This window comes from Ictidomys tridecemlineatus, chromosome 15, assembly GCF_052094955.1.
Source record: "Ictidomys tridecemlineatus isolate mIctTri1 chromosome 15, mIctTri1.hap1, whole genome shotgun sequence".
NCBI lineage: Eukaryota > Metazoa > Chordata > Mammalia > Rodentia > Sciuridae > Ictidomys > Ictidomys tridecemlineatus.
The window spans coordinates 16,824,975-16,836,967 of record NC_135491.1 but is presented as its reverse complement, the minus strand read 5'-3'; the positions used below and the strand labels follow the sequence as shown (position 1 = coordinate 16,836,967).

The window sequence follows — 11,993 nt, the reverse complement described above, 5'->3', positions numbered from 1 at the left end:
CTTGAAATGGAACCACCATTTCTCCCAGCTATCCCACTCCTTGGTTTATATCCAAAGGACTTTTGCATACTATAGTAACACAGCCACATAGCAGCACATTTCACAATAACTAAATTGTGGAACCAACCTAGATGCCTTTCAGTAGATGAATGGATAAAGAAACTGTGGAATATATATATATATATATATATATATATATATATATATATATTATCAGCAACAAGAGAATAAAATCATGGCATTTGCAGGTAAATGGATGGAGTTGGAGATTATTATGATAAGTAAAGTAAGCCAATCCCAATAAAACAAATGTCAAATGTTTTCTGATATGAGTATGTTGATCCTTAATGGGATCAACAGGGGGAGCATGGGAGTAATGGAGGAACTTTAGATAGGGTAAAGGGGAGGGAGGGGAAAGAAGAGGCAAGGGGGTAGAAAAGACAGTGGAACGAGATGGACATCATTACTTCAAGTACCCATATGAAGACATGAATGGTGTGATTCTACTTTGTGTACAACTAGAGACATGAAAAATTGTGCTCTATATGTGTACTATGACTTGAAATGCATTCTGCTCAGTCATATGTAACAAATTAGAATAATAAATAAATTTTAAAAATATTGTCTGTGGGTGCTTTTGGGCAACAGTGGCCAAATTGTGTAGTTGCAATGGAGCCTATATGGTTTGCAAACCTAAAATATTTCCTATTTACTATTGGCCCTTTAACAAGAATTTACCAGGCTGGGTATGTAGCTCAGTGGTAGAGTGCTTGCCTAGTACATATAAGGCCCCAGGTTTGATCCCCAGCACCATTAAAAAAAAGAGAAAAGTTTGCCAATACCTATTTATTAACAGAAGAAATATTGGAAAATGATTAGATTAATGATATTTTAGATTAGATTGGAAAATGATTAGATACAGGATATTTTTTAAATGTTGAGGGCTGGGGTTGTGGCTCAGAGGTAGAACACTTGCCTACCACGTGTGAGGTCCTGGGTTCAATCCTCAGCACCATTAAAATAAATAAATAAAATAAAGGTATTGTGCCCAAGTACAACTAAAAAAAATAAATATTAAAAAAAAAAGTTGAGCCAGTAGGATCAATGGCAGTTAAATATGTGAGCCTCCAGTATGGTGGAGAGGTTGGAGCTGGGATTCATTGGCATATAGTTTATAAAGCAGTCAGACTGATGAGTAATTTGGTAAGTAAATAAAATACTGAGAGGAGAAAGAGGCCAAGGACTATGCTGTGAAGCCTACTTCCAGTTAGAGGTCAGAAAAGGAGGGTGGTACATTGGGTTGATCAACAACTTTATTTGCCCAAGAGTGGAGTTTTTTGGACCCAAGACTTTTCAGTGCTAAAACCAGAATAGACTGAGGCAAACCAAGGTAGTTGGTCACCATAAATTTTTTTTTAAGTTCCCACGGGCACTTAACACTGAGCCACATCTCTAGCCCCTTTTAAAATATTTTTTATTTTGAGACAGGGTTTCACTAAGTTGCTTAGGTTCTTGCTTAGGCTGGCTTTGAATTTGCAGTCCTCATCCTCCCGTGTCACTGGGATTGTAGTGATGCACCACCTTGCCCAGCCCCAGATGGTATTTAAAAGGTAACTGAGAAAGACTGGTAAGGTTGGCAAGTCAACTGTCAAATATTATTAGCAGAATGGTAACTGACCACTAGATTTACCAAAAGAGGGTTGGGTCATATTAGAATGAATGATTTTTTTTCAGTGGAGTTATAAAAGCAAAGTGGAAAAATTCTGAGAAATTTTACTTTTTGGGAATCTTCCTGTTCCCCCATCAAACAAAGCAAACAAACCAAATAGGAGAGCAACTAAGAGAACAAAATATAAATCCACAGGTTACATCTATATCAAAACTGGGACTGGGGTTGGTGTTGTGGCTCAGTGGTGGAGTGCTTGCCTAGTATGTGTGGGGCACTGGGTTCTATCCTCAGCACCACATAAAAAGAAAAATAAAGGTATTATATCCATCTACAACTAAGAAAAAATATATAAAAACTAATGGGTTGGGGATATAGCTCAGTTGGTAGAGTGCTTGCTTCGCATGCACAAGGCCCTGGGTTCAATTCCCAGCACCACCAAAAAACAAAAACCTGAGTGACAAATTATCCCTCCATACCCTGTATGAAGGGTATGTACTAATAACAGCTTCAAGATACATGAAACAAAAATGACAGAAATGAAAGTAGAAACAGATTAACCCAATGTTAGTTGAAGACTTCAACATCCTTCTCTCAGTAATTGATAAAACTAATGGATGAAAAAATCAGCAAGTAAATGGAAGAACTAACACACACCATCATGTGACTGGATATAACTGACTTGTACAGTACAATTTGCCTAACAATATTAGAATCCTAATTTTTTTCAAGTGTATGTGGAACATTCTTCAAGACAGATCATATCTTGGATCATAAAGCAAATCTTAAAAATGTAAAGAATTGATAATATAATACATTATATGTTCTTTGGCCATAATGGGATTAAATTAGAAATCAGTAACAGAAGGATAAGATTAAAGGCTCCAAACATACAGAAGTTAAACAATACACTTCTGAGTAATGCATGAGTCAAGGAAAAAGATTTGGCAGCAAAAGACATGGACACTTCATCAGAGGATGGAAAATAAACATCAGTAGCTATTGGGGAAATGTAAATTAAAATCATGATAAAATACCATTAAAAAACTTATGAAGACATATTGATTCAAGTAAAAGAGAAGGTCTCTCAAGTTAGTCAGACAGAGGAAAAGATTCAAGTAAAAGAGAAGGTCTCTCAAGTTAGTCAGACAGAGGAAAAGATTCAAGTAAAAGAGAAGGTCTCTCGAACTAGTCAGATACAGGAAGAAAGTTTAGAGCAGAAAAAGCCATCAGGGGAAAAGTTACAACAGGAGACTGCTACTAACACCTTCCTATCACTAGAGGGTGTAAGGGTCCAACCAACAGCGCTACCTCTACAGGAGACTGCTATTAACACCTTTCTATCACCAAAGGATGTAAATGTCCAACTAACAAGGCCACCTCCATATGCTGGGAGGCCCCCAACCCCCGCAGTTGATAGTTGGGATCCTGAGACAGGATCTCAAGTATTAACATGCCCTGTATTTGAGGTAGGAGGGCAGCGAATTTAAGTACCTATAGAATAAAATAAAATACTGCCAGTACCAAGTAATGGCAAGGATATTGAACTACTGGAACTCACACATTGCAAAATAGTACAGCCACTTTAGTAGAGTTTTAAAATTTCTTTTGAATTTAAATACTCCGGGAAATAAAAAAAATTTCTCAGAACAATCTGTACATGGACACCTGTAGCAGCTCTATTCAGGATTGTCCCAAACTGAAAACAACCCAGATGTTCTTGTACAAGTGAATGGTACATTCATTCAATGGGATGTTATTCAGCAATAAAAAGGAATAAGGTATCAACACCTGAAGTGCCTTGCACACAAGCAAGTCATGTCTACAAATGGATCTGAAGAGCATTATGCTGAGGGAGATCAAATCTTTAAAGATTAAATATTATATGATTCCATTTATATTACAGTCTAAAAATAAAAAAAATTGTAATGATGGAGAAAATATTGTGTTTACCAGGGATTAGGAATAAGGAAAGGGAGTGACTATAAAGGGATAGCATGAAGGAGTTTTTGGGTGATGGAACTATTCTAAATAATTGTGGTTGTATCAATCTCTACATGGATCAAAATTCATACCATGGCATTGGAAAGCTTCATGTGTTATAAGGGGGAAACTTGGGATTGAACCCAGGGGCATTCTACCAGTGAGCTACATCCCTAGACTCTAAAAAAAATAATAATAATAATTTTTTTTAAAATTTTGAGACAAGGTGTCAGTAAGTTGCTCAGGGTGACCTTGACCTTGTGTTTCTTGCCTCAGACTTTCATATGGCTATGATTATAGGCATGCCCCAATGATACTAGGCAGATTCCTGATAATTTTAAGTTAAACCAATAGAAAAAGATTATAATTGGACTTTGTACAAAATTATAAGGTTAAAGAGAATGAGGAATAAAATGACATTCCTATAACTAATGAACAGCACACAAGCAAGTCATAACTACAAACCATGTCATAATGTTTCAGAATAGCTAAAGGCCAGGCAATGTGGCAGTATATTATGGCAAAATAGGAAGAAAAAGAGCAAGAGGACAACAGGTATTGTCAAATATGTTAGGATAAAGATAATGATTAGAGAAAAAATTCTGAATTTGACTAAATGTGAAAAGATACATTCCAAAATAGAGAAATGATAAGATACATAAGAAGAGTGTGTGTGTATGTGTATGTATGTATATATGTATGTGTGTGTGTGTGTGTGTGTGTGTGTATACATACATGCACATTCAACTGTTTATATATTGTAAATAAGAGTGAGAGAACTGAGGCAAAACACTCATTATTACCAAAATATACTGCTATGTATCTATAACAGAAAATTTGTATCTTTTTTAAGCCTTAAAAATTAAACTATGGGTGATGGAAAGAAAGAGACTGTCCTCCTTTGGCTATATTTTGTAGATTCACGATGAGCTATATAAATATCTTATGCAATTACAAGACAAAATTAAATTTAGGAATATCCCTAAAACCAAAAGAGAAATGCAGTGATTCAATCCAAATGTGTATCCAGTGGTTTATATATCCTTACATTTATAAGAAATAACAGAAGGGCTGGGGATGTGGCTCAAGCAGTAGCACGCTTGCCTGGCATGCATGCGGCCTGGGTTCAATCCTCAGCACCACATACAAACAAAGATGTTGTGTCCACTGAAAACTGAAAAATAAATATTAAAAATTAAAAAAAAGAAATAACAGAAAAACCCCTAACTATTTTATCATATTAGTGGCAGCAGTGCTATATTCTTATTCTGAGAATGTTGTGCATTAGTGTGGAATAAAAGAAATGAGCAATTTAGTTGGGTTCTTTTGGTTTCTGAGACTTAACTCTATTTTATCTTTCATTATATATTTTACAGATTAAAAGAGATTTAAAGATATCATTTAGTCTCATATATAGGACTCATCTGGATCTAAATTTAAATAAATGGAAAAATACATATTTATAATTATGCAATGGGGGAAACAGAAGGCTAACTGGTATTTGATTTTAAGTAATTACTGTTAATATTTAGATGTGATTTTTAAAAATATTTTCATTTTATTTATTTATTTTCATGTGGTGCTGAGGCTCAAACCCAGTGCCTCATATGTATGAGACAAGTGCTCTGCCATTGAGCCACAATCCCAGCCCCCTTAGATGTGATTATTATTATACTTCTGCAAAAATTTCTTCATGCTGAAATATTTACAGATGAAATAATATACTACCTGGAATTTGCTTCAGAATAATCTGTGGAGTTGGCTACTGTGAGTGGATGTTTACTAGGGATTAGGAATAATAAGATTTTCCTTAAATTGATAAATTGTTGAAGCTAACTGAGTGTTACAGTGGGGTTTTTCTTACTTTCTTGAGGTTTTCTATGATAAACTATTTTAAGATTAAAAAAATTACGAAGTTAGACAATGTATAAATGGCAAGGTAAGATAACTGGTATTAACATTACATAACCCTTATATTATGCTTCTAACCTATTATAATGCTTGGTGGGGAATGGGCATTTAATTTTCTAGGAAGTACACATCTGCCATGCGACCAGCACGCAAGCTTCATAAAAGAGGTTCAAAGCATAAAAATTAACTAGTGAGTTTTAAAATTAAAGAGACATATTCTCATTACCTTTAATGCCCAGCTCAGGAGATGGCTTCTCCTAGCTCCCGCCTCCAGCCACCTAATGCAGTGGCGAGGTTAACACAAGAGGCTATCGAGAGAGAACACCGCCAGGGAGTGAGCTTTAAAGGGGAACAAAAAATTCAAGGGAAAATTTCATCCAATGAAGGTCGATGGGGGCAGAATTCCAAGGTTAGGGTCAGTGATTGGTCTTCGGGTCAGTGGCCAGGCACACCTCCACATGGACAAGCCCTCGAACCTGGGACAAGGTGGGGAAGGCTCTGACACAGTTGTCTAAGCGCCTCTCACCCAGCCAGGGAGGTAACTCAAATCACGTGCGAGAATGGCTTCCCACATACACATATAGTGATCTTAGAGTGGGCATGAGAAACAAAATAGATTATATATCAAAAGGAAGGCTGAATAGTATTACAAATTCTCGAAAAGGCACCTCACTACAGTGGGGGGAAAGATAATTCTGACTTTTTATAAATGGCATTAAGCATTGATAGAGGTATATGGATGGATGGTTAGGTATCTATAATTTTTTTCATGTGCTTTATTTTATTAAATAAAGCTTAGTTCAATCTATCTTTAGTTTTGATTTTTTTCTTTTATTTTATTTTTTGTCTCTAAGCGGTGAAGTAAAGAGCACACATTATCTTGTTAGTGATGTGGGAAAAATGAATCCAGCTAAATACATGGTCAGAACTATTATGTAATGTGAACACAAGTGATTACAATAAATCTTTTTACTATTTTACTTATTTTATGTTTTTGGGGATTGAACCCAGGTTCACTTAACCACTGAACCACACCCCCTTTTTATTTTGCATTTTGAGACAGTACCTCACTAAGTTGCTTAGGTCCTTGATTAGTTGCTAAGGCTGGCTTTGAAATTGTGCTCCTCCTTGTTAAGCAAGATGTTAATTATTCTGTGTTCAGTGAAATAACCATTTTTCTTTTTTTGTGTGTGGTGCTGGAAATTAGACCCAGGGCCTCATGCATGCTACGCAAATCATTGTTCTTGCCCTTTAAGATCTTTAACAGTTAAGAAAATAAAAGGTTGCATATGAATAAATAAATGATTGCATGATTTTCATTTTACATAATATATATATACACACTTTTTTTTGGTACTAGGAATTGAACCCAGAGGTGATTCACCATTGAGTTACATTCCCAGTCCTTTTTATTTTGTATTTTAAGACAAAAGTTTTGCTTAATTGCTGAGGGTCTTGGTGAGTTGCTGAGGCTGGCCTTGAACTTGTGATCCTTGTGCCTTAGCCTCTCCGTTGTGGGGATTGCAGTTGTATGCTAATATTCCTAGAGATTGTGTGATTATTTTTTGGGGGGTGGAGTGGGATAGGGGGTTGAACTCAGGGGCACTTGACCACTGAGCCACATTCCCAGCCCTATATTGTATTTTATTTAGAGACAGGGTCTCTCTGAGTTGCCTAGCACTTCATTTTTGCTGAGGCTGGCTTTGAAGTCACGAGCCTCCTGCACAGCTTCCCAAGCCACTGGAGTTACAGGCATGCACCACTGAACCTGGCTTGATTGTGTGATATTTAAATCCAGAAAATTGCAATGAGAGAGAGAAAATACTTAGAGAATGAAGGGATGAACTGAGATAGGGTTTGTCTAGCCCAGGCTTTCTGAGGAAATAACTTTTCATCTGAACTTATGAGATAAAACCAGCCATGCAAAGAACCTGGTGTAGAGAATTTCTAGCAAATTGAACAGTTGATAGAAAACTTTGAAAAAGGTAAAAGACTTGGATTATTTCAGATGCTTGAAGAATATTTGGTCTATAATGAACAGTAGAGAAAGCAAGGCAAGAAAATGTTGGATAAATCTTTTTTTTAAAGAGAGAGAGAATTTTTTTTATTATCTGTTTTTTAGTTTTTGGTGGACATAACATCTTTATTTTTATTTTTATGTGGTGCTGAGGATCGAACCCAGTGCCCCACGCATGCCAGGTGAGCACGCTACCACTTGAGCCACATCCCCAGCCCCTGGATAAGACTTTGACTGAGATATGCTAAAAGAAAAGGTTATGGACAATCTCATAAATTATGGTAATGCATTTGGATTTTATTCTAAGTGCATAGAGTAACTAAATAGTCTGATATTGCACATGACTCCTGCTAGTAAAACCTTAACTTAGTCCAACTGTCCCTATATATCCGGATAGAACACCATATTGGTGACTTCTTTAGGAGACTCATTAGATACTGACATAGGACAAATTATTTGCTATTGTACTTATTTCTGTATTAATGTTTGACAATCTTGTAGAACATTTATCGTTGTTGAATCTACCCTCAAGTGGCTTCCCATCACTCCTTACAGCAGTAGGCAGGGCGAACTATTTATCCATTGTCCCCTCAGTCCTTCTTCCTTATTGATATAGCCCCAATTTTAATTGGGATATTGATGTTCCCTACTAGAGGACATTTCCTCACCTCTCTGAAGCGTCTCAAGTATATCTACATGACAGTGTGGCCAGTGAGAGGGAAACTGCCATGCTATGTGTGACTTCCAGAAAGATTCCTCAAAGTGAACTCTTTGCCCTGATCAACACCTGATCCGCTCCTGAAAGAAGGACATGAAAGCCAGAACTCCTTAGGCCATGAGGTAACCTCTGGAATAGAAGCTTCATAATAAGTGTGGTAGAATAGAAGGAATGGGGTCTCTGATGCTCACAGAGACAACAGCCCACTTTCAGGATTCTCACATTCAGGAAGAACATGCCCTTGTATTTTAAACTGTGCATGTCAGGAGGGTTTCTGTTGTCTGTAGCCATTTCTAACCTCTTGCATGCCCTGACCCTGTGCCTGGCCCTCTAGCAAACTCTGTATGGGGATCACTTTATATTCCTTGAGCATATTTCATAGAGTCTGGATTCTTATTAGCAAGTTTTATAAATGAGACCTCAACATGGGAAGTCTTCTGCCCAAGGTCATTCAACCAGATAGGGCAATGTTCTGACCTCTAAGTCAGTGATTCTCAGTTCTGGCTGCACATCAGAATTTCCCAGAGCTTTTGATAAATGTCCAGGCCATGCTAAAATTAGTTACTTGGAAGTGTGAAGAACAGGAAAATATATGCCTAGTCTCTGAGAAGATCCCCCAAGATACAAAGGGGAAAAAGAGGCTTTGCAGTGAAGTTGGGCAGACATCCCCTTAACCTAGAGCTCTGACCTGACATATGACTAAACCAGTCAGGATCACTCTGGGTGAACTAGGCTAGCACGAAATAATCACACAGAGAAATACCTTTGGGTTCTGTGATGGCTCCTCTGACCCAGCTCCTGCAAAGGAGGCAAGACAGGCAAGAAACACGAGGAGCATGCTCTAACCCTGGTTTTATTGGGGAGAAGCCATTCAAATGAGGCAAGGGGTAGGATTACAAAGGTACAGGTGAGTGTAACTCAACCCCACTGGGTGACATCTACTCCTGGAGCCACACCTCATTTGGTAAAGCCCAAGCTATTGCAGGGCACAATAATTGTTCAGTATCTCTTGCTCAGGACTTAAGGGCATGTATTTCCAGAGTGGCTCCTGACAGAGCTCCATATGACCACCAGTCCTGGGTGACAGGATGCTCTAAGAACACAGCTCTCTTGTACAAGTGTTCCTGTCAAATATGTAGGACCTGAGTCTACCTATGAGGAAACATTGGAAAAACAGATGGAAGTCATAGAATAGTCCTGAAATGCATCCTCATATGTATATGGAAAGAGATATTTCACACAGATGAAGAAAATATTGTCTTTTCAACACAATTTCTCAAGACAAACCACGGAGGCCACATAGAAGTGGCACAATTTTTAAGTACTGAAAGGGAAAACTTTCAATCCCAAATCCTATATCTAGCAAGAATATTCTTCCAGAATGAAGCAGAACAACACTATTTATTAGGGAAATGCAAATCAAAATCACAATGAATTACCACTTTAAACCTATAAAAATGGCCTTAATCAAAATTTGCCATAGTGGTGGTGTATATCTGTAATCCCAGTGACTCAGGATACCAAGGTAAGAGGATTGCAAGTTCAAGGCCATTCTTAGCAACACAGTGAGTCCCTGTCTCATAAACAAACAAAACTGGAAAATAAGTGATGGTAAGGATGTGGAAATTTGAAACTTTGTGCATTGTGACTAAGGATCTAAGAAGCCGCTGTGGGAAATAGTATGGAGGTTACTAAATAAATCAAATGTGATCACCATATGATGTAGCTCCAGATAATATTATAAGACATCATTTCACAAATCTTCAAATCATTTAACAGAGGACATCTTAAAACTTAAAACTAGCTGGGCACTGTGACACATGCCTGTTATCCAAGCAACAGGGAGGCTGAGGCAGGCAGGAGGATCTCAAGTTCAAAGCCAGCCTCAGCAACCTAGCAAAACCCTGTCTCAAAACAGAAAATTTTAAAAACAGTCTGGAGATCTAACTCAGTGGTTAAGGGCCCCTGGATTTAATCCCTGGTACAAAAACAACAAAAAGCAAAAAACAACAAAATAAAACCAAACCAAAAGACCATAAAAACTTAAAACTATGGACATATGAGCTGGGATCATAGCTCAGTGGTAGGGCACGTGCCTAGCATGTGTGAGGCACTGGGTTTTATTCTTTGCACTGCATATAAAGAAATAAATGTCTATCAACAATTAAAAAATATTTTAAAAAACTATGCATAAAAATGGAGGCATGTTCAATGATTGCTATAGAAATGCTTTTACAACTTGTTTATATAACCTATCCTGGGTGTTCTCTTAGAGAAGAAAACATCCTTGATCATCTCTGAGCTCACAGTCCATTAGTACACCACACTTTCTAGTTCTTCAAAAAAAAAGCTCTATAAAATATGAATATATGTGTACTATGTATAAAAATAAAATGAAGGGGCTGGGGCTTTAGCTCATTAGTGGAGTACTTGCCTAGCACATGTGAGGCACTGGGTTTGATCCTCAGCACTGTAATATGAAATAAAGCCATTCTTGTCCATCTACAACTACAAAAAAATAATTAAAATAAAATAAAATGGACAAGGGTAAGGATAGAAGGGTAGATGCACATGATCAATGCACCATGTAAAAATGTATGGAAACATAACTGTAACCCCCATTAATTACAGTTAATGTTATCATAAAAATAAAATGGACATATGATACAATGTTCTACTGTAAAGAGAACATGGTTATTTCATGATATAATCAGTGAGTGAGGAGGCAGGGTGGTACATACAAGGATGCCATGAATACTTTTATATTTCTGTGGCAGCTTGAAATGTTTGGGAAAGCAGAAACAAGGGTGAGCAGACTACCCAAGAGAATGAAACTCAATATTCCCAAGACCCTTGGTGGACTGAGGGTAGAATATTCAGTTAGACTATCCTCTCCATTTGCTACTCACCTAGGAAACCAAGGCGGGCTTGCATCACTGCTTGAGAGCACAATTCTTTTGTTAGTTATCATTGTTAGCATATAACAGTATTTATTAACCTACAAACAGACTTACTTCAGATGAGATAATCCCTAGGTCCTCATGGGTCAGAACAGAAGTTCTATAACCTTACCTACCTGTTCCAGTTATTTCACTCTAATGTTTATCCTGAATGTACTCTAAACTAACCAAACAAAAAGCAAAGAAACTAAGCATAAATATTATTATTCAAGGCTAAATTTCATGAAGTTCTGTTCAGACAAGGCATGGTATATTTTACTATTATGCCCTTTTCAAGTTAAAAAAATTTTTTTTAATCATATCCTTTCCTTCATCACTCAATTCCTTTTTTTGCTCTGAAAGTATCTGCAAGTTCAGGACAGACAAGTATTATTACATATACTATCAACTGGCAATTGCTGCCCCTTTCTACAGTCCAGAGGGCTACTTAATGTTTTCAGCATCAGATGCTTGAACCATGAACTGTTTTCCTGGTTAATATGTTCACAATGAGCAAAAAGGCTTTTAAAATTTTCTGAATTTTATTAGACTTCATATAGTAAATGCTAGATATAAGAAATTCTTCCCAATAAGAATCTAACATGGTTCAAATTGCTGTTAAGCTTAACGTGCTCATGGATAAGATGCTATAAATATTAACTGTCTTAGCATATTTCTGATTCTCAAATATAAATACCTTTCCAGGAGCTGGGGTTGTGGCTCAGTGGTACAGAGCTTGCCTAGCCTGTGCAAGGCCCT

At 37.1% G+C, this 11,993-nt stretch overlaps 1 protein-coding gene and 1 non-coding gene across 2 annotated transcripts in view; both read left to right on the top strand.

Annotated features, from left to right (window-relative positions):
• Positions 1-11,993, top strand: part of Znf461 (zinc finger protein 461) — an 82,175-nt gene that overhangs the window by 17,182 nt on the left and 53,000 nt on the right.
• On the top strand, positions 2,035-2,107 carry Trnaa-cgc (transfer RNA alanine (anticodon CGC)). The gene has a single exon. It is a non-coding gene; the product is annotated as a tRNA-Ala (tRNA).